Consider the following 7,715-nt stretch of genomic DNA (forward strand, 5'->3'; position numbering starts at 1 on the left):
CATCCACAGGTGGTGCTGCGTGTCCCATAGAGTCCCGTCCTGTGTGAGCTCTATGAATGCCAAACCGGAAGAATCATAAAGCCTCAAATTCACCTTTTCTCTTTTTTTGTCCATTCTTCCTCCCATCTCTCACTCAGCATTAAAAATTATAATTCTTCAATCAGCATGATGAACATAAGCATCTGACCATAAGTCATCAGGATTTCTAAAATAGGAAATGAGTTATAATCAGCAAATTATCTCTGACTCAGAAGAATGGCACATAGACAAGGGCATAGGGCAGGTTGGAAGACAGCAAGAGAGCCACCCAGTCAGGGCAGGACTCAGTCTGGAGTCGTGGCTGGGCCTCTGCTGATTAGGGGGCCTATAAAGTATATGCACAATCTTATGTTAGGGTGTGTACATTATTTTTCTGTAGGGCAGCCAATCAGTGGCTTTCTTCAGAGTCTCAAAGAAACAGGATTTTTCTAAAAAGGCAAAGAACCTAAGCATAAAAAGGGCTACGAAATGAGGCTTGGGAAGAACTGGCTTTGCTTCAGCTTGCCCAGATCTTTGCTTCCAGTGCTGGAAATGTCACCCTCATACCACACAAGCATGGACATTCACATTATCCAAAATTGAGCTCAATATTCTATCCCTGCCTCCCTTGTTCCCATGCTCAGGGAAGGGCATTATCTTCCCAGCCACTCTAGACTTTTTCTCCCTCCTCCCACATCCAAACTTCATGAAGTGTATCTCCAATGTGTATCTCCAATCCACACCTCACCTCTGTCCTTCTGCCACTCCGGCCGGGGCCCTAGCCTCCTTCCAACTTTTTGCCTCCACTCTCCCCCTTTCTAGCCCACTCTCTTGCTATAAGTTTACTGGTCACGTATGCTTCTAAACCAGAGACCTGAGAAGGCTTCTCCTCTAATTAAAACTCTGTGATGGCTTTCTACTGCTCCCAAAGCTGGGTGCATGCAGCAGGAAATGCAGGAAGAAAATAAGAAAACTGAGTTCATTCTGCAAATATTTGATACATGAATTACTACTGGTGATCTCCTTTTCTCAATATTAGAGGCCACTGTCACCTGCAAGTTGTCCAGCTAAGAGAGGGTAGTAGTGGCACCTCCATTCATTTGCTTCTTGCATGTTGAGACAAATTACATTTGAATTATCCCATGTTACATGATTTTATGGTTAAAACTGATGGAGCTGTGCCACCTATAAACTTTCCTATCTGCAACCTAAACTTAGAAACCACAATTTTTAGTCTGCTTAAAAATTATCCAAATGAAGAGCTTTAGGGAATTTTGAACCCATTTATTAGAAATACCAACATAGGGACGCCTGGGTGGCTCAGCAGTTGAGCATCTGCCTTAGGCTCAGGGTATAATCCTGGGGTCCTGGGATCAAGTCCCCTCATCGGGCTCCCTGCGGGGAGCCTGCCTCTCCCTCTGCCTGTGTCTGTGCCTTTCTCTCTGCCTATTCTCTCATGAATAAATAAATAAAATCTTTTTTAAAAAAATAAAGAGCATGTGCTGAAAAAAAAAAACAACATAGTTTTACATCTTTTCAGCAGCTAATTGGCATAAAAAATTAGAATTACTGAGTTTCAACAAAGAACATTGCATAGTTGATAGCTAGAATGAAACAGTTAATATGAATAAGGAGGCACAATAATTTTTTTCTTTCCATTCTGTTTTCTATTACTCTTCTTTGTAGGTGTACTTTCCAGCTCTGAAGGTCATTAACATCAAAGATCACAACAAAGAGAACTTAGACTTTGGAATGGCTTTATCCCGAAGTGATAGATAATGATTTTTTTTTTAAAATAAGGAAGTGTATTTACTGATTTCATTATTTCTTATTGAGAACAAAAGGTGTTTTTACCATTAATAAAAAAATAATCGTTTTTAGAATATTACTTCATATTTATCTCAGTGTTTTGAAATCCTTACATTTTGTGATTTTTAATGTTTTATATAAAATAGTAACATATTTTCATTGATTTAAAATAACACATACGGGGGCAGCCCCGGTGGCTTAGCAGTTTAGCGCCGCCTTTAGCCCAGGGCCTGATCCTGGAGATCCCAGATCGAGTCCCACGTCAGGCTCCCTGCATGGAGCCTGCTTCTCCCTGTGCCTGTGTCTCTGCCTCTTCTCTTTCTCAATCTCAATCTCTCTCTCTCTGTCATGAATAAATAAATAAAATCTTAAAAAGATAAATAAATAAAATAATACATACGGAACACCTGGGTGGCTCAGCGGTTGGGTGCCTGCCTTCAGTTGAGGTCATGATCCTGGAAGTCAGGATCAAGTGCCACATTGGGCTCCCTGCAGGGAGCCTGCTTCTCCCCCTCCCTGTGTCTCTGCCTCTCTCTCTCATGAATAAATAGATTAAAAAAAAGAAAGAAAGAAAAAGAAAATATATAATACATATATTGTAAATGTACTCTCAAAAATATTTTTTAAAGATTTAAATCATTATATGAGATGAGATCAAAAGCCTTTGGAATTGAATTTCCAACATGTTATACAATGCTGTTGACAATTTGAAACAATTTAAGTATTCATTTTTGCCTTCTGCCACTATTATAGCTATCTCATGACCTTCTATACTCTCTTCTGCACTCTCTAGAAAAGAAAACCTTTTGGTCTCAGGACCCCTTTATGCTCTTAAAAATTATTAAAGACTCCAGAGAGCTTGTGTTTATGTGTGTTATATCTATTTATATTTAGCCCTTAGAAATTAAAACTAAAAAATGCCAAACCGCAGAATATCCAAGCAAACATTCCATTAGCTTCCAAAATGATGATATTGTTACATGTCACAGAACAGTAAGGAGTCATAAGGACCCCTAGAGGTCTCCAGACATGACTTTAAGAACCTCTGCTCTAGAATGATGATTCTTAACCCACGCTTGCCATCGCCATACCAGGAACACTGCAGAATGTTTTGATAATGCCTTGTGTCTATGGCCTGCCTGCGGCCAGGGATTCAGTGCCTATTGCAGGACAGAGGCGCGGACGTAGCCCTCATGGCAAAGATTGTCTCTAAGCAATGGACCCTAGGCTTTTTGGACTGTGTGTCCCTACCAGTAAACATGTACTGAGCATGTACTCCCACTATGTGTGTATTTATTTCTTTATAAATTATATACATATGTTACCTTATCAGCGGATCCTACACCTTGTAAAACATGCAAAAAAATAGGAGATAAAAACCAAATCAAAAATAATTCTACCACCTTCCTCCCATGCCCCAGTGAGTCTTGGGCACACACTTTGAAGGCAGCTGTAGACATAATTCTGCAGATTTCTCTACCTCTTTGCCTTTCCTGGGTTGTCTTCCTGGACGCCTCGCTGCCTTCCTCCCGCATCTCCCTGCTCCCTTCACCGGAACCTGGCCCAGCTCCTTCCTTATGCTCTGCATTCTCCCAGCTATCATCGGAAGAACTTGAAATTTTGTAAAAGGAATCTTAGGCTCAAACCCTGGTTCTGTTCCCTGTTAGTTATTCGGATTTGAGCAAGTTGTCTCCTGTCTCTGAGTCTCAGCTTCCTCAACTATAAAATGCTCCCGAAATGTTTTCTAAGATACATTAAGGAACTTTTCCTCACTCATCCCACTGGAAACATCCTTCTCTATCAGTAACTGAGTGATAGGTCCTTATCCTGAGGACATATTAGAATCACCCAGAGGGCTTTTAAACCAGCCAACGTCCAGAGATTTCCACCTTTAATTGGCCTGAGATGACACTCTTGGGTATTGGATTTTTTTTTTTAAAGTTTGGGTGAATCTACAATGTAGCCAGGATTTGGAATCAGTAGTAGCCAAAAGAGCACTATTTTCACAGAGGCAATGAAGGGGGGAAAAACCACAATTACATCATGCACCAGGGGCATTTGAAGAAGGCAAGTGTCTTCTTTCAGATGATGCCTTCTGCAAGTGACCAGCCTGTCATCTGCAACTCTACTAGGGGGAATTGATTCTCACCATGTGCCTTTTGTGCATAAAAGCTCCATCTTCCAGAAGCAATATTACATTAACCAAGATCAGAGATATACTCATGTATTGGTAATTTACACAAGAATAATTTACTACCAAAGAGGGACAAACACTTGCACCTTCTGATCAGTGCACCCCCTCCTCAGAGACCCACACCATGAGAATCCTTATTATCAGGACACCTGCTGAGCCTGGAATCAGATCAGGGAAAGCTGGGTTCATGGGACAGATGTTCCTTCTATACAGTGGAATATGCCATCTCTAGTCCCATTGGTCAAGTCTCCTTTCCTTACACTGCAGGAGTCCAGGTTGCTGTCTCTTGCACATGGTCCTTAGATGGACCATGTCTGCCTTCAAGACCCTTTCTGTTCTTTGTGTCACTCCCCCACCTTCTGATTGGCCCACTTTCCTCTAATCATGTCAACACCTTTAGTGAAGCCACAGTCCATCTGTTCCGCTGACTTTGCACACTTTTGAACTGGTTTGTTATATATTTTTAAAGATTTTATATATTCATAAAAGACACAGAGAGAGAGGCAGAGACACAGAGGGAGAAGCAGGCTCCCTGTGGGGAGTCCGATGTAGGACTCGATCCTAGGACCCCGGGATCATGCTCTGAGCCGAAGGCAGATGCTCAACCGCTGAGCCACCCAGGCATCCCTGAACTGGTTTGTTGTTTAACTCGTAGAGGAAAATCCAATTTCCAAGCCGCACCCCTATCCAGTTATTACCTAAGAATCTTGAGTTACAGGTAGTAACTGGGGAAACCCTTAGAGTTCGTTAGAGTAAGATTCAACATGATATTTTCAAATATTACTATAATAATACCTTATATTTAAAACGACATCTAGCTGTCAGTCTTATGGGAATCAAAGTAAGAGAAGCCATTATTTACAGCATGAGGAACGATAGCAAACACAGCCATGAATCAGCGACTATTAAGAAAGTGAGGGGACACCTGGTGGCTAAGCAGTTGAGTGTCTGCCTTTAGCTCAGGTCATGATCCCAGGATCCAGGAACAAGTCCTGCATCGGGCTCCCTACAGGGAGCCTGTTCTCCTGCTGCCTGTGTCCTCTGCCTCTCTATCTGTGTCTCTCATGAATAAATAAATAAAATATTTAGAAAAAGAAACGTGGAGTCCTGAAATAATTAAGAGAGAAGTGGAATAAATCCTTCTCTTGCTGTCCTCACCCGCTCCTGCCCCTCACCTACCTACCCCCTGCCTTTAAAACAATACCAATCTATTTATCTTCCAGTCCTATCACTCAGTGCAATTCTACTAAGGGCTTCGGGACCCAGACTTCATTCTAGTCCTTGCTTCCCAGGACCTCCAGGCTCAGGGTGTGCTGTGTCCTCTCTGGGCAGGCTTTGTGAAGGTAAAATCAACTAACATGTTGGTTGACCATTGAACATGTTTCACAAGCATATAATGCTTCTCTGTGAATTCCAGTTTTACAGTTAGATTTTCCAGTAGAAGAATGAGTCAGAAAATAGGAAGTAGCTAGCCAGCACTTCACACTTTTCGTGCTCATCTTCAGAAAATCTTAAACAGAAAATGACTTAAACTCAAGTTTTAGAAAATTTAAAATGACTAGATAGAAGCCCGGTGGTTGTTTTATATTTTCCTCAGGATTTAAACACATGGGGTTTGTGGGTTTGAAAGCGGGCACATGAAAGTAAAAGTAATTGTCATGTTACTAGCTGTTTCTCAGTTTTCAAAGTATTATGTTTTCTAACTCATGTCTGAAATTATACTATGTTTCAGACACCATATTCAAAGTGGAGAATATTTCAAATATTCAACAATTAAATATTGAAAATGGCAGCTGACCTTGTCTTATTTGAAGCTGAGACCTCCAGCTTTATAATAGCCAAAACAGGCTAGAAGGAAAGTGTGCTAAAATTACTGCTGGAAAAAGAGAGAGAGAGAAAAAAAAAGATTTAACAAGTGGATTTTTTTTTTTTAAACAGGGAAAAAAAGTCCAGGAGTGGTTTCACAGAATGGAAAGGAAATTATTTCAACAGAAGCTTCTAGATCCACAAAAGAAACAGCCCTGTTGGCCTAGCACAAGCTACACAGGAACCTGAGGGGTAGCAGAAGAGTTTTTGGGCCTGTGGAAAATGTACCACAATTATTTTTAACCACAGACTTTAGAAACATATTGCTTAAACTGACTTTATGCTTCTTTTGTTGTCCATATAGGATTTTGGATTTTTGAGAAAGAACAACCTGGTATTCTAGGTCCAAGTAAATCCATTAATGTCTCTTCTATCCCCAGCACACATTCCAGATCATACCTGATTATCAGAAAATTTGCAGGCAGATGTCATCATAATATAGTAGGCATATGTTCCAAACCATCAGGTAATTCAAGAATTAAACTATAAAATATTACTTAATACAAATGGAAATGAAATAAAAGGAGCCAGAAAATTTTTAAATGAAAAATAATTATTTTTTTTTAAAGAAGAGAGAAGAAGGGTCAAAATCTATTCATTTGGAATCCACTGATTATCTCTTTCAGGCTTCCATATCATCAACCAGATTCCATATCATCAACTATCCTCTACAGGGCAGCCCTAGCACTGGAGGATTTCAGGGGCAAGGATTTGAAGGAAGCTGGAGGTCCTTGAATGCAGCAGAATTTCACTGAAACACAGGATCTACTTTTAATGGCCCTCCATGGACTTTCAGCTAAATCCACGCCCCTAAGCATGGCCCACAAGGCTCTTCTGTGATCTCGGCCTGTGTCTCCCTGCATACATGCACATCCACACAGAATCCAGGCATGCCATGAACCCACAGCACAAAGCCTGCCTCTGCCATTCCCATTTTTACTTTGCACCACCTTTGTTCATTAGTCGACTCCTACATAGCCCCCAGGATTCAAGTGCAGAGTCCCCTAATCTAAGAAATGACTCCTGTCTCACTCTTCAGTCTGAGTTAGCTGCTTTTCCTACATGCTCCCATTAAATTGTACAGTTTCTGTTACTATTTTATAATTATTGGTTAACCTGTTTATCATTGATGTTAATTTCTTAAAATAGAAAAACTTCTTGTTCTGTGTCCCAAATCCTTAACCCAATGTCTGACACAGTTTAGACTTTGTCTGGAAGCAAATGTTGAGGCAGTATTTGAGGTATAATATGTTTATTAAGGATCAGAATTTCATGTTTTGCTCAAGGGCAACCCTCTTTACTTCCAACCATGGGCCAAAACGGGACAATTTATATGCAGTTTCTCTTATAGTGATCACCACTAATGAAATTCAGTGAGAAGGCATGTCACCACTGAATTTAACCCTAATAAGAATATCAATGCTAATTTGCACAATGTACAAATACACTATTTTTGTGATTTCTTAACAGACCCAACTTGGCTATAAAGAGACTTTATTTGCATAGAATTTCTTAATCAAGATTAGTGCTGATTGAATCAACTAGTTGACCAACTAAAACAAGTCTGGATTTAAAGATGAACACTGAAGATTTTGTTTTCCCTACTGAGGATATACATGTCTTGGCTTGCTCCAATACACCTCACTCTGTCCTTACTCAAATTTATTTGTTGTGTACTCTTTCAACAACTATTGAGTACCTTTTATTTGCAAGCACTGGAATACAAAGATGGGTAAGACACATCCGTGTCTTTGAGAGACCAGAGAACAAAATATCCAGAGAAAGAAACAAATATGAATACCCAAATCACGATACCAAGGGTAAAGTG

Source organism: Nyctereutes procyonoides, unplaced genomic scaffold (genome assembly GCF_905146905.1).
Source record: "Nyctereutes procyonoides isolate TBG_1078 unplaced genomic scaffold, NYPRO_anot_genome, whole genome shotgun sequence".
NCBI lineage: Eukaryota > Metazoa > Chordata > Mammalia > Carnivora > Canidae > Nyctereutes > Nyctereutes procyonoides.